This window comes from Chiloscyllium plagiosum, chromosome 2, assembly GCF_004010195.1.
Source record: "Chiloscyllium plagiosum isolate BGI_BamShark_2017 chromosome 2, ASM401019v2, whole genome shotgun sequence".
In the NCBI taxonomy this organism is placed as follows: domain Eukaryota; kingdom Metazoa; phylum Chordata; class Chondrichthyes; order Orectolobiformes; family Hemiscylliidae; genus Chiloscyllium; species Chiloscyllium plagiosum.
In genome coordinates this window covers 96,352,469-96,377,345 of record NC_057711.1, presented here as the reverse complement: position 1 = coordinate 96,377,345, position 24,877 = coordinate 96,352,469, and the positions used below count along the sequence as shown (strand labels likewise).

At 39.5% G+C, this 24,877-nt stretch overlaps 1 long non-coding RNA gene across 4 annotated transcripts; it reads right to left on the bottom strand.

The window, feature by feature from the left end:
* Positions 1-353: 353 nt before the first annotated feature.
* LOC122562091 lies at positions 354-24,877 on the bottom strand. 4 transcript variants are annotated; one of them, XR_006315208.1, is made up of 4 exons: positions 24,790-24,877; positions 11,091-11,212; positions 7,729-7,983; positions 354-531 (listed from the first exon to the last, which is right to left on the bottom strand). It is a non-coding gene; the product is annotated as an uncharacterized LOC122562091 (long non-coding RNA). The 4 variants fall into 4 exon arrangements; XR_006315212.1 differs by lacking the exon at positions 24,790-24,877 and adding an exon at positions 18,212-18,378; XR_006315210.1 differs by lacking the exon at positions 354-531 and adding an exon at positions 3,393-3,768.

Sequence of the window (24,877 nt, the reverse complement as noted above, 5' to 3'; positions counted from 1 at the left end):
TTATATGTATATGTGTGCATGTAGGTTTTTGTGTGTGTATGTGTGTCTGGGGTAGGGAGTTGTGAGTGTGAGAGAAAGTGTGTGTGTGTGTGAGTGTTGAGTGTCTAAGTCTGTGAGAGGGTGCGTGTTGGAGTCTGTGTGTCTGTAGGAGTGTGTGTGTCTGGGATGGGGGGTTGTGAGTGTCTGTGTGAGAGTGTATATAAGTGTATGTGTGAGTGTAAAGTGGTCTAAGTCTGTGAGAGGATGCATGTGGGAGTGTGTGTGTCTGTAGGAGTGTGTGTGAGTGTCTGTGTGCGTGTCTGTGTATACGTGTGTCTGTGTGTCTGTGTGTGTAGGAGTGCCTGTGTGTGTAGGAATGTCTGTGTGTATGTACAGTGCAATGATGGTCACCTGTAGTGTGACATGAACCCAAGGTCCCGGTTGAGGTCCTCCCTGTGGGTCGGGAACTTAGCTATCACCCTCTGCTCGCCCAATTTTCGCAGCTGCCTGTCCCGAAGTTCCCCAATGTACCATGCCTCAGGGCATCCTTGCCTGTAACGTATAAGATAGACAACGTTGGCTGAATCACGTAAGTACCTGCCACGTATGTGGTGGGAGAGAAACTGAGCAAAGGCTACGGCAACGGATGAATGGGCACCACACAACAATCAACAGACAGGAGTGTCCCTCCCAGTTGGACATTCAAGCTCGGACCTTCAGGTGACCATCCTCCAAGGCAGATGTCTGATTTAATTAGTAGAAGGGTTCACCACCGTGTCGTAACAGTTTGCTTGGTTTGGGTCCGTGTTTTGGACTGGTTTGACATTTGAGCAGATTTGAACAGATTTGGGGTACGAAGGTTCCCAGAGATTTAAACTCTTACCAATTAGTGTCCTAGATATTTAAATAAAACGTAGGTGATACAATTTGTTTAATTTCGGTTACTTGTGGTTGGTTAAATTAAAAGTGAGAGAAATCCTCTTAAAATTGCTAAAGAGGTTCTGGGGTTTGTCGATGATTCCCAGATTTGCCAAAAAGGTTTTTAGAAAGACAGAAAAAGGTCACACTTTTAAAATTAGCAATTAGGTTAGAACTGGGTTTAATCAGGGACAAAAGTAAAGCTGAAATTGTAAGGGAGTTAGGTGTGTCAGAGAAACAAGCAAGTGCCATTGAATTAGAAAAAAATAAATTACAATTGAGGAAAATGGCAGAGAGAAAAAGAAAGAGAAGAAAGAGAAAATGAGAGAGAATTTGAACTTCAGAAGTTGCAAATTAGTCAGGAAAGTCAAGTTAACAGGACAGAGATGAAAAGCAAAAGTAGTGATATATACAAATATGATAAAGCACTGCCGCATTTTGATAAGAATGATGTTGAAAACTTTATTTCATTTGAAAAATTGGCTAGGCAGATGGAGTGATCTGAGAACTTGTGGGTGATGTTAGTTGAGACTAAGCTAGTAGGTAGAACTGGTGAGGTATTTGCAGCACTGTCAGACGAAGGGTCAAGAGATTATGAAGATGTCAAACAGGTTAGTTTGAGTCCTTATGAATTAGTACCAGAAGTGTATAAACAGCAGTTCAGAGATATAAATAAGGAACCAGGTCAGACTTATGTTGAATTCAAAAGAATTAAATGTAGCAATTTTGATAAATGGGCACGGGCCTTAGAAATAGATAGGACCTATGAGGCTGTAAGAGAGATTATTCTGCTGGAAGATGTGGTAAAAGAGCTAAGCCAGTGCCATTAGTGAGAGTAGTTAAGGAAATGTCAAGAAAGGTTGAGGAACTGTAGGACAATGCAAAGCCTCAGCAGAGGCTGGGTATGGAATTAGTGCCTGATCTCGATAAAGTCTTCACCTTTGTGGGTAAAGTTTACTCAAGAAGCACAGAGAGAGAAAAGAAAGAAGTTATAATTTTGAGAGATCCAGGATCTAATCAGTCTCTAATAGTAAGAGATGAATACATTTGCACTCTTTCTGACTTGTTACCTGAGAGAGTGATCATTTGTGGGACCGATGGACAGAAATTTAATGCTCCCCTATGTAAGATCAGTTGGAGTGCCAACTCAAGACTGGGGAGATAACAGTGGGAGTGATTGATAGACTGTCAGTTCCAGAAATACAGTTTGCGCTTGGGAACGATTTAGCAGGATCCAAGGTGGGGGTGACATACCTTGTTGTGGAGAAGCCAAAGGAAGACCAGAGAACTGAGGAGTTAAAAGAAAAGTACCCTGGAATTTTTCCAGACTGTAGTAACAAGATCCCAATATCATAAATCACAGCACTAAGCAAAAACTAAAGAGAAAGTTGAAGGAGTTGAGGTTCAGTTAACAGTTTGATGTAATAGTGCAAGAAAAACCTGAACAGGCAAAAGCGTTTAGTCTTGCAAGGCTAACGAACTTACATCAGAAAGATGAGACAATAAAGAGATACATATGTTGATGCATACTCAGGAAATGAGTCAGAATATATTTCTGAAGGTTATTATCTTAAAGATAGGGTGGACAGTGAGAGCCTTTTTCCTTAGATGGTGATGGCGAGCATGAGGGGACATATCTTTAAATTGAGCGGTGATAGATATACGAGAGATGTCAGAGGTTTTTTTTTAGATTCTCAACAGTATGGAAACAGGTCATTTGGCCCAACAAGTCTACATTGACTCTCCAAAGTGGGACCCACCCATTTACTCTATATTTAATGAACTTAACACTATGGGCAATTTAGCATGACCAATTCACCTGACCTACATATTTTTGAATTGTACAAGAAAATGGGAGCAAACCCACACAGGCATGGAGAGAATGTGTAAACTCCACACACAGTCGCCCAAAGCAAGAATCGAGCCCGGGTCCCTGGTACTGTGAGGCAGCAGTGCTAACCACTGAACCACTGTGCTAGCCATACACTGAGAGCAGTAGTGTGGAGCACATTACCTGCAACAGTAGTAGACTCGCCAATTTTAAGCTTATTTAAATGATCATTGGTTGAACATATGGATAAAAATGGAAAACCGTAGGATAGATATGCTTCAGGGAAAAAGCGAGGACTGCAGATGCTGGGAACCAGAGTTTAGAGTGTGCTGGAAAAGCACAGCAGATCAGGAAGCATCTGAGGAGCAGGAAAATTGATGTTTCGGGCAAAAGCCCTTCATCAGGAATGGAGGCAGGGCGCCTCCAGGGTGGGGCGATACATGGGGTGGGAGTTGGAGAGGAGGTAGCAAAGAGTACAATAGGTGAATAGGGGTGGGGATAGAGGTGATAGGTCAGAGAGGAGGGTGGGGGAGTGAGGGAGTGGCGGTGGAGGAGACCCAGGACCTGCATGTCCTCGGCAGAGTGGCAGGGGGAGTTGAAATGTTGGGCCACGGGGCGGTGGGATTGATTGTTGTGGGTGTCCCCGGAGATGTTCCCTGAAGAATGCATCAGCCACATGATTCATGAACAGAGTTGTAGCTGGGTTAACAAACTGTGCAGTCTATCTAGATGATGTAGTGACCTTTAGTGAGTCTTGCAAAGATCACATGGTACAATTGGCAGAGCTCTTTGAACAATTAAGAGAAGCAAAACTGGTGATAAAATTTTAAAAAACAGAATGCGCTAAGACAGAGTTGATGTTCTTGGGATATAACTTCAGTCATGGAAGATTGCCTCCAAGGAACACAAAGACGAAGGCGATCAAGGAATTTCCATGACCAACCTCGAAGAAAGACGAGCTTCGATTTTTGAGATGAAACGGATTTTGCCAGAAGTTTGTTCCGAACTTCAGCAGTGTCATAGCACCACTAACAGATTTACTGAAGAAGAACACAAAATTTTGGTGGACAGAAAAATGCCAGGAGACATTTGACAATTTAAAAGCAGTATTAACCACCACAGCAGTTTTAGTTACACCAAATCTTTTTGAAACCCTTCAAAGTTACAATCGATGTTAGCGATATGGGAGTTGGAGCTGTACTGCTACAGGAAGATGATAATTAAATTGAACCCAATTGGCTACTTTTCAAAGAAACTCCACACCCACCAGAGAAAATACCATACTGAGAAAAAAGGAATTATTGAGTTTGGCAATGGCATTACAACATTTTAATGTTTATGTGACAAACAATGTGTGTGCACGGATCACAATCCTCTTACCTTCTTGGAACAATCTAAAGACAAGAATATTAGACTATTTCATTGGAGTCTTCTGTTACAGACTTTTAATTTACAAATTGTACATGTTGCATGTTGTAAGAATGTGATAGCAGAAGTGTTATTGCAGATGTAACTGTTAAAGTATATGTAAGATTGAACCAATACCAATGTTTTTATATATATAGCAGAAATTAATATGAACTTAGATTAATGTCCTACGTATTTCGTTGTAATGGGGATAAGAATTGGGAAAAGAAAATGGAGCCATCTTGTAATTATGGTGGTTCATATTTTCTTAAGGGGGAGGTGTTATAAAGTTGAAGGTGTGAACCTTTAAGAGAGAGTGAATGCTGTTTTGCACTGAGAGCTTAAAAGCACCTGTCATAGGACTAACAGTCTCAGAGTGTACTGCAAAATTGAAAATATGTAACATTTGGCTGTGAAACAGATTGCTGAGTTGTTGCTATTTTGACAATAATTTGAATTAAACCAATCAGTTTAAATTATGACCCAGGATACTAAAACCCAATCGATTTTGAATTTATTGTTTTGCCAACATTGAACCAATGAGAAGATTCAATGTTGGGGGCATAAAAGAAGCAGGCAGTTTGGCAGTTAGACAGAAAGTAAACTGCCATTAAGAGTAAGCTGCCATCGAGAGAGACTGCTATTCAAAACACTCTATCAAAGGTACTTTTTTCATATGAAGACGACCCAAGGAGATCTTCAGCCGAAAGAAGGTAGACACTGGAGACGACAGCCACTTTGTGGTCTTGAAATTAAGTTGATGTAACTTTAGTATGGGTTTTTGTTGGAGCAGTACATTATTATAGAGTTGAAGGCAGATAACAAACATTTCAAATAAAGGAGACTTAGAGTTGTAAACAGCCATTGTTTAATGTTCACTTTTAGAGTTAAAGAATAAATTGATATTTTTTCTTTAAATAATGTAATTTGGGAGTTTTCTGTCACTCATGCTTTTACAGATTATGAAGAAAGTTTAGCTTTCCTGGTGCTTGGTTTAATTAGCAGAAGAGTTCACCATCGTGTCGTAACAGCATTTGGGGGAGCCTTGGTGAAATATTGCAGTGCAACTTGTCTATGGTAGAATTGCTGCAACTATGAGTTGGTGGTGAAGGGAGTGAATGGTGAAAGGTGTGGATGGAGTACTAATCAAATAGTATATTTTTTTTCCTGGATGATGTCAAACTTCTTGATTGTTGTTGGTCATTTACTTGTTGTAGAATACACATGCCCACACTTGCTGTTATAGACACAGTTGTTATTTGGACAATCTATTTCTATTTCTATTTCTCAGCAACATTAACTCCCAGGATGATAATAGTGGGGGTTAATTCTGTTGAACATCAAGACCATTTGTTAGATTTTCTTTTGTTGTAGATAGGCATTTCCGTTACTTACCTAATCTGGCACCTCCACCACCAGGAAGATAGGAAAACACCCGGGTGGCCAGTGACAAACACTGCCCTTCACATCAAAGGGCAGTGCTGTGTGATCAAAAACAGTGAAGGGGAGGGTAGGGACTAAATCAAAATAGAGTTAGAGGGGGAAATACATCTGTTTTTTTTTATCATCCCATCCCATCCCCTCCCCAGGGTGTAACACCCCCCCTTTTTTTTAACCCTCTGTTTGTTTTTTATTTTTTTTAATTTTTTTTTCTCTTTTTTTTGTCTTTTTTCTTTTTTTCTCTCTTTTTTCTTTTTTTTCTCTTTTTTTTTCTTGTTTTTTAACCCCCCACACTCCCGCCTATCCGCGGTAGTGCTTATTTTATCCCCAGCACCCATGCTGTGTGTGTGCAGGTGTGATACACAGTGAAAGACACAAAGTGCACGAATCTTTATTCAATTTCCACCATCAGGAAGTTAGGAAAACACCTGGATGGCCAGTGACAAACACTGCCCTTCACATCAAAGGGCAGTGCTGTGTGATCAAAAACAGTGAAGGGGAGGGTAGGGATTAATCAAAATAGAGTTAGAGGGGGAAACACTTATTTTTTTTAATTTTATTTTTATTTATTTCTTTTTGACACTCCAGTTAATTTTTTTTTAAATTTATTTATTTAACCCCCACACTACCTCCTAAGTGCGGTAGTGCTTATTTTATCCCCAGCACCCATGGTGTGTGTGTGCAGGTGTCAAACACAGTGGAAGACACAAAGTGCACGAATCTTTATTCAATTTCCACCACCAGGAAGATAGGAAAACACCCGAGTGGCCAGTGACAAACACTGCCCTTCACATCAAAGGGCAGTGCTGTGAGATCAAAAACAGTGAAGGGGAGGGTAGGGACTAAATCAAAATAGAGTTGGAGGGAGAAATAATGCACTCCACTCCCTGCGGCACCCACCTCCCCCTGAACAACTTCAGGGTGTTGGTCGACACCGCGTGTTCCTTCTCCAAAGACACCCGGGCCCTAACGTAACACTTCCCTTTTTTTTCCTTTTTTTTTTCCAACTCCTGTTTGTTTACATTTCTGTTTTTATCTGTCAGCCAGGGGTCCCTGATTGGACCAGATTAACAGCCCCACTTCTATGAGGTCCATCTGGCTGATTTTGTTACAATCATTACATCCCTTTTGAGGCAGCACGGTGGCTCAGTGGTTAGCACTGTTGCCTCACAGCACTTCCCAGGTTCGATATCCAGCCTCATGCAATAATCTGTGTGAAGTTTACACATTCTCCCCGTGTCTGCGTGGGTTTCCTCAGGGTGCTCTGGTTTCCTCTCTCAGTCGAAAGATGTGCAAGTTAGAAGAATTGGCCATGCTAAATTGTCTATAGTGTTCGGTGTATTAGCCAGAGGGAAACGGGTCTGGGTGGGTTGTTCTTCGGAAGGTCGGTGTGGATTGGTTGGACCGAAGAGCCAGTTTCCACACTGTAGGAAATCTAATCTAAATCCCTTTTCTTCTGAGTCCAAGTACAGAGGACAGTTTTTTTTTTGTAGATTCTCCTGGGGGGTTTCAGCACATGTATGGATCTAAACAATGGCCTGGAGGATCACTGTTTCCTTTAATCCAGCATATTGGATATGACTCACTTTCTCACATACCTCTTAAACAGGAAAGCTCATGAAAGGTTGGACACACTAGGTTTCTTTCAATGAAATTTAGAAGAATGAGAGGTGACTTGATTGAAACATATAAGACACTTCTGAGTATTGACAGGGTACATTTGGAGAGGATGTTTTCTATTTTGGAAGAATCTGGAAATAGATTCAAAATAGAGATGAGGTGTTTTTATTATTTCTCTCAGAGGCTGATATGTCTTTAGAATTTTCTTCTTGAAAAGTTAGTGGAACAGAGTCCTTGAATAATTTTAAGGCAGAGATAGATATATGTTTGTTAAACAAGGGTGTGAAAGCTTATCAGGAGTCAGAACGGCAATGATTTTATTGAATGGAAGAGCAAGCTTGAGGGGTTGAATGGCCTTCTACTGTTCCCAGAAATTGAAAGTGAAATTAGTGTTAGTTTCACAGAGAGTGAGAATGGGAAGTTAATGGTAAATAATAAGGAAAAGGAAGATGAAATGAACAAATATTTTGCTTCAGCCTTTCACTAAAGAAGAAAAGAAATCCAGTCGTTGATGTAAAATGCAACAAACTTACCATCATGAGAGATATAATGCACAGCAAAGTCATGGAGCTGCAGGTTGACAAGTGTCCATGTCCAGGTAGATTTCTTCCTGGGATCTTGAAGAGGGTAATGAATGAGATAGTAAATGCAGGAAAAAGCAGTCTGCTTGGTTGGCTCCAGATCCACAAATATTAAATCCCTCCACTACCGATGTTGAGTAGCCATCTACTGCAGAAATTCACCAAAGATCCTTAGAGAGTACCTTCCAAACCAATGACCTCTTCCATCTAAAAGACGAGGACAGAACATACTTGGGAATATCATCATCTGCAGGTTCCTCTCTGTACCACTCTTCATTCTGACTTGGAATTATATCACTGTTCTTACAGTGACATTTGGTTAAAATTCTAGAATTCCCTCCATATTGGCATATCTACAGCACATGGACTGCAGTGATACAAAATGGACACTCACCTCTACCTTTTCAAAGGTGACCATGATGTGGAGATGCTGGTGTTGGAGTGGGATGGGCAAGGTCAGAAGTCACACAACACCAGGTTGAAGTCCAACAGGTTTATTTGAAATCACAAGCTTTCAGAGCAGTTCTCCTTCATCAGGTGAAGCCCTTATCCTGACAAAGCAGCAGTGCTCCATAAGCTTGTGATTCCAAATAAACCTGTTGAACTATAAGCTGATATTGTGTGACTTCTGACCTTTTCAAAGGTGACTAGAGGTGGACAATAAATGCTGGTACAGCCAATGGCATTACGTCCTACAAGCAAACTAAATCATTTTGTTTTAAATTTGGAGAAGTCTGAGGGCATACGTTTGGGGGCACAAACAAAGCAAGGGGATACACAATAAAAGATTCCGAGAGTGAGTTTCAAGTACATGTTCATTGAATCCTAAAGGTGTCAGGGCACATAGGTATCATGTTAAGTAGCCATGTGAGATAATGTCCTCTACTATCTGAGGCACAGACTATAAAAGCAGCATAGAAGCACTATTTAGGATACCAGTGATCTGGTCATTGCATTGCAGGAAGGATATAGTCCCAGTAGAGCATGTCGAGGGGAGATTTATCAGATGCTTCTATGTACAGAGAATTTCAGCTGCAGGAAAGCTTGAATAGGCTGGGATAAAAACAGAGTGCTGGAGAACCTTTACAAGTCTGACTCCTTCTGTCGGAGAGAAACAGAATTAATGTTTCAAATCCAGTATGACTCTTCTTCAAAATTTCATTTCTGAACTGAACATCTGAAAAAGAATCACATTGGACTTGAAACGATAACTCTGTTTCTCTTTCTACAGATGCTGCCAGTCATGCTGAATTTCTCTTACCATCCCTTTTTTTGTTTCCGATTTCCAGCATACACAGTACTTTGCTTTCATTTGAATTGGCTTGTGGGCTTTCCCTTGAAGAAACAAGGCTAAGGGATAGGAATCCAAGTAAACAAAATTATGAATAACTTCAATAGAATATGGATCTGTTTCTATTAGAAATGTCAATAGTTAGGGATACAAATTCAATCTAAGGTGATTTGAAGAGATTTATTTTTCTCAGAGGATAGTAAAAGCATACAGGCAGAAATCCTCAAACAATTAGAATGACATTTGAAGATTTTCTTGGACTGCTTATCCATAGAACTACAGACCAGAAGTTGTGAAGTGTGACTAGGTAAAAGAAGTTGACTGGTGTGACAGAATGTATCATAAGCAAGCTAACAGGAATACAAATTATGATGGTGACGTCCTCTTAAATCATAATGCACATGAACCATGGAAAAAGTGCAAGTTCCCAGTATGAATACAAGGTACTGTTTGCGGTAGTTTAGCGATAAATGTCCACAATTAGCTGTTTCCAAGATTTTCAAGTAGATGTGGAATGCTGTCAATATATTTTTGATACCTTGCACGTTTTCAATGCATGGTTGTAGTGAATGTAAATTCTATCAATTGCATGAAATAAAACAATATGTGGGAAATGAGTCAAAAATCAGATAAGAATCTTTGCTTTCTTGTTACAATTGATGTTTTATATTTTGGTGAATGTGGGAAACAATGTTTTCTGCTGGTCCATCATATCTAGGAATGTGAAGGGAAAGAAAAATGAAAGGGCTTTGAATAAATGCCTGTCATAAAGCAGGCGTCTCTGCTTATGAAAATATTAAACTGTGAACTCAAAGCTTCCTGGATGAGAATGCTGATTAGAGATTAAAAATTTAAAAGAGCGTTCTTGAAGCAGCAATAAACATTCTCTGTCATTAGGTTATGAAATGAATTAATCAGAGCCGTGGAAGCATACGGTAAATATTCCACTGCCTTTTGTTTAAACAGCATCAATTTTAAGTTGGTTTACCAATTACTGCAGGACCCAGTTTAATTAAGTTTGAAAGGCTGGGGTGTAACATAAGCTACTTCAATAGTACGAAGTATTGGTTTCTGTGTTCAGAGATGGAAAATACTAAATAATAAATCAATTTGCCAAATGTCCTGTTGAAAAGAAGGATCATAACTCTATTGTCCAAAATAAACTTCTTCATCTTGAATACCAATTGGAAGAAGTACTAAGGATGACAAGGACACAGAATGTACTCCAGGCAGGATATTTCAAACTCTAACACTGAGGAGTTACTCAGCAGAATCATTACTAATCAAATCCTAAAGAATTGGAACAAAAACAGAAGTTGCTGGTAAAGCTCAGCAGGGTTGGCAGCATCTATGCAGAGAAATCAGAGTTAACACTTCGGGTCCAATGACCCTTACTCAGAACTAAGGACTGGGCTGGACTTGCGGCCGATGGTATGGAAACCAAAATGTTGGTAAAACTTGTTTCACATTTCTTTTGTTGAACAATCTGTTACAAATGTATTTGTGCATCTGTTCAAGGGGGTATTGATAGGATTGTGCACTGCTTGATCTTTCTGGAGATGAAGTCTCATCTTCATATCAAAAATTCTACCCATCTTGTTGTGTGGCTTACCAGAATATATTCTGAATAAATCTAGCATCTTAAAACTAGGCCTCCATAAAATATGGATGGACTGGCAGAAATTGACACAAATAAGTATCTGGTGCCATCCAGCAATGACAAGGCAGTTTGACATTGCCTGATTGAATTTAATGCAGCCTCTGAAATTAATCACTTAAGGATCATACCCTTATACAACATCTCCCCATTATGATTATTTTCCCACAGTTAATGTTTATATTCATGTATATAATTGCATTTTGATGTGTTTTAAAAATATTTTTTATAAACTAATAACAAAAATATATCTATTATGTCAACAGTAAATATTCTTTTCTTAATTTCTCTTCACCTGCCTGGATCATTGCACTGCTCATTTAAAATTTCTCTCCTTGTTAAACTGGAATTTTCAACTTTACTCACCGAGCTCTGCAACAGTCAGTAATCTTACAATGTTCGGTCAGCAGTTTCTGCTCTTTCCCCTGCTGCGTCCATTGACTTCCTTAACTCATCCGATGCCTACTCTTGAAGCTCAATAAGTGGATCTGTGAAGAAGCATGAAATGTTGTTGATGTTTGTAAGTACTGATATGTGGAATGCAAGTTGTGTGCTACTGTCTTTTTCTAGCCATGCATAATGTGGAGTGTTAATCTCCAAGCCCAAAATAACAGAAGTGCTTAAGAATGCTGATTTGAGTAATTACTTTAGAATAGTGCCTGACTTTCAGTGTACTTTGGGTGACATGAGCAGAATAAATGATGGTCTTGAGTTTAAAGCAGCTTCCGGCATCACTTTTTGATACTATTTGTGCCTTCTAAATGCAAATATGTTTGTTTGCAAAGCCTTCTGACACCCAAATGATTCTGCTCCTGTTCCATTGAATTATACCACCTTCATTATTATGAAGGTAGAGAGATTTTCATGAACCATTATTTGTTAGAAGGAAAGTATATATATTATGGCAGATCTTTAGTCTGGAAACCATCACTTTCAAAAGATTATTTTACAGAGAGCAGAGAAAACTTAAAAAGATGAAAGGAATAAAAAATGGGTGATGAACTTGTTCCATCAGTGAGCGGAAAAGAAATGTTAGGAAACTACATACATGCAAACGGTTTCAAACCTCTTTTGCATAGTTGAATTGTGTATGAGCTCATGAGCAGCTGAGGTTTATACTGTGGTCAGTTTCTTCAGGCACTTAGCAACCAAACATTGATGATCACTTACTCCACTTCAGTTTACTATAGGAGTGACAGGAAGAATACTGTTCCTTCTGGTTATATATTAAATCCATGGGTCAATCCTGCTGTCCAATGTGTGGTTCCATCCCGATTTCCTCTACCCCCTTCAAAGAGCAAAGAAAATACAGCACAGGAACAGGCCCCTTCAGCTCACCTAAGTTGTATTAACGCATGATGGCTTTCTAAACTATAAAAACTTTTACTCTATGTGGTCCATACCCCTCTATTATCTGCCTATTTATGCATCTGTGAAGAAGTCTTGTTAAATTTGGATTGTATTTGCTTCCAGCACCACTTCTGACAGACCATTCCAGGCAATTATAACCCTCTCTGTTTAAAAAAAAAGCCTCTCCTAGCCCCTTTAGACTTCTCCCTTTTATCTTAAACCTATGTCCCCTAGTAAATGGCATTTCAACCTTGGAAAACCGTTCTATCAATTCTATCCATGCCTCTCATAATTTTGTAAACCGCTATCTGGTGGCCCATCAGCCTCAAATGTTCAAGTGAAAACAAACTGAGTTTGTCCAACCTCTCATTGTAGCTAATACATTTCAATCCAGGGAAAATCCTGGTAAACTTTTCTGTACCCTCTCCAAAGCTTACAAATCCTTCTGGTAGTGTGGTGAGCAGAACTGTACACAATATTCCAAATGTGGCCTAACTAAAGCTCCATACAGCTGCAACATGATTTGCTAATTTTGTATTTTATGCCCTGACCAATGAAGGCAATCATTCCATATGCCTTCTTGACCACCTTATCCATTTGCATTGCCACTTACAAGAAATTGTGGACATGTACTCCTAGATCCCTTTTGTATCTTAATGCTTCAAAGGGTTCTGTCATTTACTGAATGCTTTCCTCTTGTACTAGACCTTCCAAAATGCATGGTCAAAATCCTTGAATTCCATCTCTAATAACATTATGGGTTAACCTACAGCAGTGATTCGAGAATATAGCTCACCACCACCTTCTCAAGGGCAACAAGGGATAAGCAATAAGTGCTGGCCCATCAGCAATGCCCACATCCCTACAAATGAATAAATAAACAAAAAAAAAACTTTCATTTGACTGGATTAAATTCCATCTTTAATTTCTCTGCCTAACTATCCAGCCTATCTATATCCTACTATATACTCTGGCAATCTTCCTCACTATCTGCAGCTCCACCAAACTTTCCTCGACTATCCTCGTTGTCCTTCTTAAACAAAGAAATCATATTGGTTATTCTTCACTCCTCTGGGAACTTGCCTGTGACTAAAAAGGATACAAAGGTTTCATACAAGGCCGCAGCAATTTCCTCCCTCACCTCCCTCAGTCTCCTGTGGTAGATCCCCTGGGGACTTATTTACCTTAATTCTTTTCAAAACATCCACACCTCCTCCTTTTTCATTACGACATGCCCTAGAATTTCAATATGCTCCTCTCTAGACTCATCATCCACCATGCCTTTCTCCTTTGTAAATACTGCTCCAAAGAATTCATTGTGGACGTCACCCACATTTTCCTACTGCATGCATAAATTTCTTTTTTTGTCCTTGTCCCCCTAGCTACCCTTTTGCTCCATATATAGGTATAAAATGGATTTTCCTTAATCCTGTTTCATGGCCTGTTTTAACCCTCCTAACCTTTTGCTCAAGTTCTTTCCTGCTTTCTTTATATTCCTCAAGGGCTATGCTTGCCTTCAGTTTTGTAAATCTTATTTATGATTCCTTTTTCTTTCTAACAAAGCTCATAATTTCTCTTGTCATCTGGAGTTCCCAAACTTTGCCAGCTTTATCTTTCATCTACACAGAAACCTGCTGGTCCTAAACTCTAATCAACTAGTCTCTGAAAGATTCCCACATAAGATATTTAGATTTACTTTCAAATAGCCTCCCCCAATTTACATTGCCCAGTTTACTTCATATTGTTGCAGTTAGCCTTCCCAACATTTAATACTTTCTCTCAAGGACTGGTCTTATCCTTATCCATAAGTAATTTAAAACTTAATGAATTATGGTCACTGTTCCCAAAATGCTCCCTTATTGAAACTTCAATCATCTGACTAGGCTCATTCCCAAATACAAGATCAAATATGGCCCCTTCCCTGGTTTGACTATTTATATATGGTTTTCAGAAACCACCCTGGATATATGGAACAGATTCCCTCCCATTCCAGCCCCTGGCCTATTTAAGATAGGCAAGTTAAAATCACCCACCTCATTAACCTTTTTCTTCATAACCTGTCACATATCTGTTCCTTTACCTCCCACTGGCTCTTGGGAAGCTGTTGTATCCTGGTTTGGAGGGTATTGCCATGAGAAGAGAATAAACATCTTCCAGACAAGTCACTGGGTTGACAGATACACGGCAGATCAAATTCAATGCAGAGAACTTTGACACATTTTGACAAGAAAATTTGGAGAAACAGTATAAAATGAGCAGTAAAATTTTAATGATGGTGCTGAAACAGAGGGACTTGGTCGCATTTGCACACAAATCGGATCAGGTTGTGAAAACATGTTAATAAAGCATGCAATATCCTGGCTTCATCAATACAGACACAGTGTAAGAGCAGAGAGGATTTGTTAAGTTTACATAAGGCTTTAGTCTGACCTGAGCTCGAATAATGTGTTCAGTTCTGAGTGACATTGAAGACAGTTCAAAAGAGGTTTATGACAAAGGTTCTATGGATGCAAAACCAGTCATATCACAAGCAGAGGAACACAATGCGCTGTATGACAGTGTGGTGGAGGCATGTTCAATTGAGGCATTTAAAAGGGAATTGGTCGTTTGAAGAGGAAGAATGTGCAGCATTACAGAAGAATAAGGGAGAGTCACGTTAAGTGACATGCTTATTTGCAGAGTTGGTACAGACAAGGTGGGTTGAATAGTTTCCTTGTGCACTGTAAAATGTGTATGATTCAGATGCTTCAGTGCACTTCATCATCTGTGAGCTACCTCAGAACAAAGAACAATAAACCATAGGAACAGACCTTTCAGCCCTCCAAGTCTGTGCCAACACATTTTGCCCTTTTATACTAAAAATGTTTGCACAGGATCCATATTCGTCCATTCCCTTCGTGTTCATGTATTCGTCCAGCTACTTTGTGTCTGCTTCCACCATCTCCTCTGGCAGTGTGCTGTAAGCACTCACCACCTTTTGTGTGAAAGAATTATCTTGCACACCTCTTTTAAACCTCCTCCCTCACACCTTGAACCTGTGTCCCCTCGTAATTGACCCCTCCATCTTGAGTAAAAGACTCATACTTTCCATTCTATTCATGCCTTTCACAATCGTACAAACTTCTATCAGGTCACCCCTCAACCTCCTAATTTCTAGTGAAAACAAACCCAGTCTATCCAACCTTTCTTTATTGCTAAAATCCCCCATATCAGGCAACATCCTGGTTAAACTTTTCTGTACACACTCCAAAACATCCACATCCTTCTGGTAGTGTGGTGACCAGAACTATATGCAATATTCCAAGTGTAGCCTAACTAAGATTCCATAAAGCTGCCATGTAACTTGCCTATCCTTACACTCGGTACCTCTTTCAATGAAGGCCAGCAGCCATTGGCCTTTTTTCCTATTTTATCTTCCTGCACTGCTACCTTCAGTGATCTGTGGATTTGCACACAAATCTCTCTGCATACCAATTTCCCTAAGGGTTCTGCCAATCACTGTAAAATTTCCACCTGCATTGATCTTCCAAAAATGCATCAGCTCATATTTGTCCAAATTACGCTCCAACTGTCAATTTCTCTGTCCATGCCTCCAACTGATCTATATCCTTTGACAATCCTCCTCACTGTCCACAACAGCACCAATCTTTGTATTGTACACAAATTTCTAATTAGACCAGTTACATTTTCTTCCAAATCATTTCTGGCGACCATGAATAGCCAAGGTCGTAGCACTGATCCCTGTGGAACACCACTAGTTACAACCCTCCATTCTGAAAAGCATCCTTCCACCACTAGCCTCTGTCTCCAATGACTAAGCCAGTTCTGTATCCATCTTGCCAGCTCACCCCTGATACCATGTGACTTCACATTTTGTTCCAGTCTGCCATGTGGGACCTTGTCAAAGGCATTACTGAATTCCATGTAGACAACATCAACCACTTTCCCCTCATCAATCACCCTCGTTACCCCTCAAAAAACTCAATCAAGGTAATGATGCACAACCTCCCCCACACAAAATCATGCTATCACTAATATCAATAATTACTTCTAAATGCTGTTATGAACCAGACCAAGACCCCTTCAAAATATTTTAAGAATTAGCCTATACCTTAACTGTTTCTTATTTTAAAGGCATTTGTGGACCATTTGTTCCAGATGTGATGCGATTGGTCGAACCACTCGACATTAAGCAAAAACACAATTTATATCAACAGTATAGTTAAAATACAAATGAAAAAAAGAAGAATTCAGAATAAATTAACTATTGGAAAACCTAACTGAATAACAGATACAGTGCCTTTCACTAATTAACTGTTTCAATATAGTAACATTCCATAAACACACCCCTTGGTGAAAAGGTAAATTCAGACACAGATTCTTACGCGCAGTTCTCCATTCCAGGAGGGAATAACATCAAAACAGATATCAGAGAATGTAGCAGCTAGGAATCATTTTACTGGGACCCAGTTTCCACTCCTACAGCTAAAAAAAACCTAAAGAGCTTGATCTGCGAGAACTGGCCACTCCCCATCCTTTGTCTGTTTTAAACAAAACCTAAAGACCTCATAAATTATTGACTTGGGCCGGCTCCAGTAGACACTCTGCCTTTACAATCTCTCTTCAAAAATCCCAGGACAATATAACCTCTTAACAGTGACAGTCCAAAAGGATGGTATCAGAAAAGCAAAGCAGGTCAGACAGCATCTGAGGAACGGGACAGTCGATGTTTCAGGCATTAACCCTTCATCAGGAATCCCAAAATGTTGACTCTCCGGCTCCTCAGATGTTGCCTGACCTACTGCACTTTTCCAGAGCCACCCTTTTCAACTCTGGCTCCCCAGCATCTGCACTCCTCATTTGCTCCTCTTTTAAGTGATAGCATCACAGTGCATATACCAACATGAGGGTCACAGACCTGTAATTTCCTGAATAATCCCTGCGACCCTTTTTAAACAATGGGAAAACATTCACTATTCTCCAGCCCTCTGGGACCTCACCTGTGGCCAAAATGGTTACAAAGATATCTGTCAATGCTCCAGCAATTTGTTCCCTTGCCTCCCTCAATATTATGATTTAGATCCCATCAGGACCCAAGAACTGATCCATCTTAATACATTTTAAGGCACTCAACACCACTTCCGTTTTAATAGCAACTTAGCTTAGAAATCTGACAACCTTTCCCTGAGATTATCCTCCACCAATTCCTTCTCTTTGGTGAATACAGACACAAAGTATTTTTTTAGAACCTCCCTTACCTCTCCTGGCAGCTTGCAAAGATTCCCTCCTTTGTCCTTGACTGGACCAACCCTTTTCTTGGTTACACTCTTGGTTTTTATTTTTGTGCAAAAAAGCCTTTGGATTCTCCTTGATCCTGTTTGCTAATTACTTTTCCTTTAGTTTTTCAAATTCATAGTTTAAGTTGTTTCCTACTTCCATTTTACACTTCAAAGGCTTCCTCAGTTCCCATCCACCTCGACTTTATATATGTTTCCTTTTTCTTTTTGACCAAAATCAATACAGTGGGTCTGGGTCAATGCAGTTCTTTTAGGTCCAGGCAACACATGAAGTGTGATCCAATTTTTAATTTGGGTGCAATCAAATAATCTCCAGGCAATTATTTTCTATAATTAGATAGAATTGATTTCATTGCTGCGAGCCCAGTGCTCCTTTACCCAGTAGAGTTTTTTTGTGAAGACTGCAAGTGATTTAAAAGCTATTTTGGTTCTTTCTTTTCTTCCAATACATTCAATAAAGGGACAGATTAATGTTCCATTCAGGAATTCTTCACAGAAATGATTTGGAAAAGGCTTGCCCTTAATGTTTAATTTTTTTTAAAGAATACCATATTCAGACAAATGTAAAATTCTAGAGGTAGTTGAGTTGCTAAATCGTGAGCATCAATGGTTTTTTCCACAGTAAAAAGCGGTCTATTACACTGTTCTTAAGCTCATTAAAACCTCTCACCCATGTGTTCGAATTTTTCTCTCTCTGTGAACAGAGGGAGGTGAGATAGAGAATGTGTGCAGATTAGTAGAGGGCATAATGATTTGAGAACTTGAAGACAGGTATGTTTGTTAAAGAGAAAGTGCTGATGGAATTTTCAGGGACCAAGAAGTTATAAATGCTGCAGTCACCATGAATTCCAAGAGGGAACTCCTTTCCCAATAGCACTGCGACTGTTCCTATATTCTAAGGGCTCCAGCAGTTCAAAAGGTAGGTCATTCAACTTTCTCCAGTGGAATTAGGGATAGGCAATGGTGCCCACATCCCATGAGCAAATTTTAAATATAACCATTGTCACCAAAACAGTATACACACTACCAGGAGAAGTGAACAGTATAGATACATTCAAACAGGACTCGATAAGCATTTGCGAGAGAAGGGAATAGAGGCTCATGCATTTAGATTTAAATAGGAGACACCAGCATGGAGTATAGGGTCAAAAGGCCAGCTTCACTTTGTAGCTGGAAATGTGTTGCTGGAAAAGCGCAGCAGGTCAGGCAGCATCCAGGGAACAGGAGAATCGACGTTTCGGGCATAAGCCCTCGCCTTCCTAACCTGCAATCTTCTTCCCGACCTCTCCGCCCCCACCCCAGTCTGACCTATCACCCTCACCTTGACCTCTTTCCACCTATCACATTTCCGACACCCCTACCCCAAGTCCCTCCTCCCTACCTTTTATCTTAGCCTGCTGGACAAACTTTCCTCATTCCTGAGGAAGGGCTTATTCCCGAAACGTCGATTCTCCTGTTCCCTGGATGCTGCCTGACCTGCTGCGCTTTTCCAGCAATGCTTTTCCAGCAACACATTTCCAGCTCTGATCTCCAGCATCTGCAGACCTCACTTTCTCCTGCTTCTCTTTGTAACCCTATGTGGTACATACAAGGCATTTTGTTTAAGCAAGGAAGGCAATCTATGCAAGTGAAGTGATAAGTTTCAGATAAATAAGTGCTATCATAATTACTGTTCTATTTGTTTACGTTACTGTGAAATAAATCAGCTTTATGATTGGTAGTGGGCCTTATCTGACTAGATATTCATTTGGTGCGCCCTCACAAAGATTGTAGAAGCATATGTGTAGAACTCTAAATATCCTGTCTATATCACTGGGGAATTCTGTTGTACAGTTATTTTACATATGTAGTTGTGGAGTAGGCCACAGCTAGAGTCTTATGTGCAGTTCTGGAATCCACATTATATAAGCAATGTGATTGCGCTGGAGAGAGTACAGAGGAGATTTATCAGTATGTTGCCTGCATTGGCGAGTTTTAGTTATGCAGAGAGATCGGACAGAGTGGTGTTGTTTACTTTACAACTGCGGAGATTGAGAGAGGACACTATTGCGATGTTTAAAATTGTGAGCAACATAGTTAGGGTAGACAGGAAGAAATATTTCCCCTTGATAGAGGGATCAATGCTCAGGGTTTTTAAGTGAGGGTCAGTAGGTTTAGAGGAGATGTGAGGAAATGCTTTTTCATCCATAGAGTAGTGGGAATCTGAAACTCAATGGCTGTATAAGTGGTAGAGACAAAAAAAATTGCAAATGCTGGAATCCAAGGTCGACAAGCACAAGGCTGCAAGAACACAGCAAGCCAGGCAGCATCAAGAGGTGGGGAGGTCAACATTTTGGGTGTAACCCTTCTTCAGGATTGGGGGTGGTTGTAAGGTGAGCTGTAGATAAAGGTTGAGGGGGGCGCGTGTGAGGGAAGGGGGTAAGGTGTGGTGAGATATTGATAGGTGAACATAGGTCGAGACCTAAGTTTACCTATTCAATTTCACCACCACACCCCCTCACCCCACCCTTTATATGCAGCTCCCCTTACACCCACTCCCAGTCCTGAAGAAGGGTTGCATCAGAAATGTTGACTTCTACACCTCCTGATGCTGCCTGGCTTGCTGTAAGAGTGGGAGAGGCAGAAACACTCATAACAAATAATTAAATGCTCATAACAACTCATAACACTCATTAGCAAATATTTAGATGCGCATCTGTCATGCAAAAGCCTACAAGGCTATGAGCCAATGGTTGGAAAATGGGATTAGAATAGTTAGGTGATTGTTTTTGACTAGCACAGACATGATGGGCTAAAAGGCCATTTTCTCTGCTGTAGATCTCTATGTATAATTCATGTCAGTTCCCAAAATGTAAGATTCTCAAATTGTTTATGAGAACAACAGACAGTACTGAACTAGACACAACTTTTCCCAGTTGGTGAAAATAAAAAGACAAAAATGAATGCTATTAAGCTGAAATATATATGCAGTATATGCGGTAAAGGCTGACTTTATGCAATCTCTAACCATAATGAGGAAGACAGATTTGTGTAGAACCTTATTCAGAACTGCCAAAACCAGGTTAAGGAAGCCCTCATTTCAGTTTACCAAGAAACGTGGAGCCTCACATTTAGTAGCATTGGGTTCAATCTGAGGAAGCCTACCAACTTCAGATCGAAAACCAATGCTTCATACTAAACTATCAGCCTCAGACAGGGAATGGAAGCAAATACAATCAAGCAGTTAAAGAGATAAAAATAATGCTGCAAATATGTACCAGTAGAAGAAATGAAATTATTTTTACCTTCCAACTAATATGAAACTCTATTCAAACTTCATAATCTCTTTAGACAACATGTGTGTAGCATGGTGTACCAACTACAGGAAACACTTCAGAAATTCTCTAAGGCTCCTTAGACAGCACCTTCCAAACCCATGACTGCTACCATTTGGAAGGACAAAGGCAACAGATACATAGGAATACTATGATCTGCAAGATCCCCTCCAAGCCACTTGTCTGTCCTTCAGTGTTGCCATGTCAAAATCCTGGAATTCCTTCCCTAACAGGATTGTGGGTGTACTTACATCAGATGAACTGCAGCAAATCAGGATGTAGCTCACCACCTTTTCACGGCTAACTGGGGATGGATAATAAATACCACCACAGGCAGTGAAGGCACATTTTCCTGAATGAATACAGAAAAAAAATCCCTTGAGATCAAGGATGACTGTCTTCCATTCCAGCTCAATGGGTTCTGAGATGGCTGATCAGTCCAATGCAAAACAATTCCAATGATCTGCTGACTGTGTGACATGTGAGACAAGTAATGTTTTTGCTTCTTCCCATGCCTGAATTTAGCCTCTCCATTTTCTCATTAAAGTATTATGCTGTTTCATTGCTTTCCCAAACAAACCTTCCCTATTTTTATCATGCAAAAGCCAGGGATTCCCATTGGTTGGCCAGAATGTTTGACCACATCAGAAATGTTTTCAGGAATAACTGAATGTGATTCTGATATGCTCCTGGGAGTCTTTGTCATGACTGAATTTCAAGTAGAACAGATACTTTGATAAGAAAATACCTTACCTAACATGAGTGTATAACTGTTGTACTAACATTACAGAACAAATATGACTATCACTGCATATCTTATTGGCCCTTACAAAAATAACATTTACTTGACTGTATTGGCTCACTAGATTGGGAATAATCAATACTCTCTAACTGATCTACAGCACTGGTGGAATATATGCTCCAGTTCTACTTTTATAGTTATTGGTCCAAACTATGAGACATTGAATTCATTCCAGAGAGTGGAATACCATTCGTAGTTCTTTATGAATTAATCATAATCATCATAAATTACTATATCCTGGCTCTTGGAGTGTATGTACTGGGGATGAAGAAATGCCATCAAAATAATCAATGCTTTTGATTCCCAGTAACATTGAAAAATCTACAACCTACAACTTTCTACTTTAAAACAAAGCACAGAGATGTGAAGGTAGATCAAGAAAATAGTGCACTAGAATACCAAACCACTTGTGTGTGGTAAGCTATACTCTCTGATGTATTCACCAATCCACATTGTTTACATTGAGTATTTTCTTTGCAGCTTTTTAAAGTTATGCTTTTGTCAATCACCTACTTGCTCACTGTTTCTAAGTGGAAACATTCTTCCTGAAATACTGCATGTAACTAAAATTTAATGATCTTTGCACTGTATTAATCTCAATTGCAATGCCAATCATAGTTAACTATTCCATCAACATTCTCATTGAATTCATTTGAAAATTGATTGCATGCATGAGGACAACAGAAAGAGTTTTCATTCCCCATGGGAAGAAAACTGCGGTAGCAATTGTGTACGTCCAAGACAGCAACACAGCCCTGAGTCTGTGCTAAATTTCCAATTTCATTTCAGGAGTAAAGAGAGGCAAAGAAGATTAACAAGGCTAAGAACAATGTGGAGTTTTAGAAAATAACATAATGTTCTAAAACAAATCTAAATTTCCATTGCATCATTTCCTGAGATGTTGTGCATGAGAAGCATTTTTGTTTTGTCTGTTCCTAATTTTAAAAACGTTTACAATCCTTCATGAAGGCAGTGCCCTTTAATTTTCCAAAAACTTTGTTGTTTTGGTGTTCAAATCATAATTTTTCTTCACTTGCATTGCTTGGTTTGTCATTTTTACATCTATTTGCAATGTCAGGTTTCTTTTTTGATCTCATCTGTCTTACTGCCTGATTAGACTCCTTTTTCTCTGTTCCTTATTTGTTATGTCTCCATTCAGTAACTCAATCTCTGCTTAATTACCTTCCTTGGTCTTTAATTATTATTTGCACTCTCATTCCTTCCAACATGTGCAGCTTTTTTCTGATTCTGTACATGATCATAAACTGCACTATTTGTGTGTACATCTTTGTGCATAAACCAGTAACACTGTTAGGGTTAAGTGATGATATTGGTTCATCAGAAATTGAATTTACAAGTAATGATTTGGAAGCATATTGGTTTGATATAAATAGATATTTCTTACCTGATGTCAGTAGACAACTAACAGCTATGTAGATGCACTCATGTAGTGTTAAAGAAGGAGTTCCAGGATTTTGACCCAGATATGTTTGCAAGTGAGAATTGTAGGTGGCCTGGAGGGAATATGTAGGGGGTAGTGTTGTCATATATCATTGGCAGCCTGGTGGTTCAGTGATTAGCACTGCTGGCTCACAGCACCAGGGAGTCAGGTTCAATTCCAGCCTTGTGTGATTGAATTTGTGCATTCTCCCTGTGTCTACAATCTCTATTTTTCCTCTATGTGCTCTGGTTTCCTCCCACAGTCTTAAGATGTGCAGGTTAATTGGATTGATGATGCTAAATTGTCCATAGTTTTCAAGAATGTGCAAGGTTGGTGAATTAGCCATTAAATGTCGCGTTACATGAATAGGGTAGAAGCATGGATCTGGATTGGATGCTATTCGGAGGGTCGGTGGTTGATGGTTTAAATGACCTCTTTCCACACTGATTCTATGACTCTATGATCTGCTGACCCTGTCTTTTTGGTGTGAAAGGTCACAATTTGTTGCAGTGTATCTTGTAGGTATTCCACAGCGCTGCTACTGATCAGTGGAGGGTGGTGGAAAATCATTGGATTCTGCCAGAAATGTATCTATATTGCAGCCAATACAATTTTTCAGGTTTGGGCAAGTGATAGTGGAAGCACTTATCTTAAAAAAAGTGATTGGTGGATATTTGAATGGGAGGCAATGGCCTAATTGTAGTATCGCTAGACAATTAACCCAGAGACACAGGTAATGTACTGGGGACCCAGGTCAAATTCTGCCATAACAGATGTTGGAATTTGAATTCAATAAACAGCAAATCTGGTATCTAATGATAAAAATGAAACTATTGTCTATTGTTGGGATTAAAAAAAACCACGTGACTTGTGAATAACCTTGACGGAAGAAAAGTTCCATTCTTATCCATCTGATCTACACGTGAATCCAGGCCATTGACAGTGTGGTTGATTCTTAACTACCCTTTGGGCAATTAGTGATGGACAATAAATGCTGGCCTAGCCAATTGATGCTGACATCTCATAAATGGATTTTTTTAAATGATCCTGGCTGCGTTTACACAGGATGTCAAATCTGAACCATGAATGTGTTTGACAGTTGTATATGTACTGAGGTCCACAAAATCTATACAATATGTGTGAGTGTATTTAACTATTTTACATCTACTTTCCCACTGTTACTTCTTTGCTGTGGCATCTCATGAAAAATGCATATACATAAGAAAGCCTCCAGTCTTCTCTGCAACAGCACACATAAAATCATTCTAAATTGATCCTATATAATGTTTAATCCTTCTTAACATACGAAATACCAAATAAAAAAATCAGTTTAAATTTATAAGCACCCTGCCTTGAAGAGACTTCACACTTAAGTACTTCATGTGCAGAGTATTTATTATGTTGTGACTCTGCTGCCCGTTAATCCACTGTCAGTTCGCAACTTGCTTGCATAGAAATCAGTTATGTTTCTGTGATGTCTGCTTCATAACTTTTTTTTTAAAATGTTATAACCAAGGAATTAGGCAATTCCAAATGGGTAAATGATCATTAGACCAAGATTATTAAAATGATATGATGGCCTGCAGTCGAGAAAATCATGCTGACCTTTTGACAGTCAGCAAGTGAGGTAATCTATAGACAAAACATACCATCAATCACATAGAAAACATTGATGTCATTAAACAAATGAACAAAAAATTCTAAGTATCCGTCCTCAGAAAATATAGAAACATAATATAGGAGCATGAGTAGGTCAATCAGCCTTTCAAGCCTGCTCCACCATTCAATATAATCATAGAGACCAGTCATTGTTAACTACAATTGATGCAAGGAATTCTGCAAATTCAGAAAAAATACTTACTCACAGACATTGAAAAAACCAAAGTTTCACAAAGCAGCAAGTGGACGAGATCTGGTCTTCAAACAAATTAAAAGATGAAAAAGTTGAA